This window comes from Chaetura pelagica, unplaced genomic scaffold, assembly GCF_000747805.2.
Source record: "Chaetura pelagica isolate M959 unplaced genomic scaffold, ChaPel_1.0 scaffold40, whole genome shotgun sequence".
In the NCBI taxonomy this organism is placed as follows: Eukaryota; Metazoa; Chordata; class Aves; order Apodiformes; family Apodidae; genus Chaetura; species Chaetura pelagica.
The window spans coordinates 880,528-881,213 of record NW_009952160.1 but is presented as its reverse complement, the minus strand read 5'-3'; the positions used below and the strand labels follow the sequence as shown (position 1 = coordinate 881,213).

Below are 686 nucleotides of genomic sequence, written 5' to 3'. Positions count from 1 at the left end.
CCCCCGCTGCGGCTCAGCCCAAGGCTTCGGTTCGGTGCTCGCTGGAAATTGCCTTTTCAGCGCTAGCAAAAATTCTCCGCTGGTCCAGTTACACTTGGACTGAACAAACGCAGTGGCCTCTGAAGGTTGCTTGCAAAGCTGCCCCTCCTTGCAGGGTGTCCCCCTGAAGTACCGGCCCTGTTTTCTTCTGAGTTCTGCAGCACCGCTAGAGAATTTATGTTCTGGAACCCGCTTTCCTCGTGGGCTGCGCTTGTTGCTGTTGTTACTCGTGCTGTGTCCTGCTCTTGAAAGAAAGAGAAGCTGAAGTTACAAGTGTAAGTGTAGGTTGTGAGCATGGTTGCTTACGCTGTTGAAAGTGACCTGGAGGTAACTGCGCTTCCCATTTGTCACTTGATTGTGTTTGAGTTGTTTAATGGGCTGCTTGCTTGTCAGTGTGTAGACATTGTAGCACTAGAAATACTTTAGAAGAAGCCTGAGTTGTGCCGTGTTCCAGCAATTACTCCATAATAAAACATATTTATCTTGGTTAATTTAGATTTGCTCTGTTTTTTTCAAAAATTAGCCCTAATAAAATAATACCTGGCATTTCCCCCTACTTTTTCTGCCCAGTCTGAAGCTATATTGGCAAGTTGTCCTACTTTATAGAGAGTTTTAAAAAAGCAAAGGAATACTTTCCATCAGTATTG

The 686-nt window shown here is 45.0% G+C and overlaps 1 protein-coding gene across 1 annotated transcript in view; it reads left to right on the top strand.

Moving 5' to 3' along the window:
* The window catches only part of CHSY3 (chondroitin sulfate synthase 3), a 34,767-nt gene that overhangs the window by 7,693 nt on the left and 26,388 nt on the right, over positions 1-686 (top strand). The window lies entirely within an intron of this gene.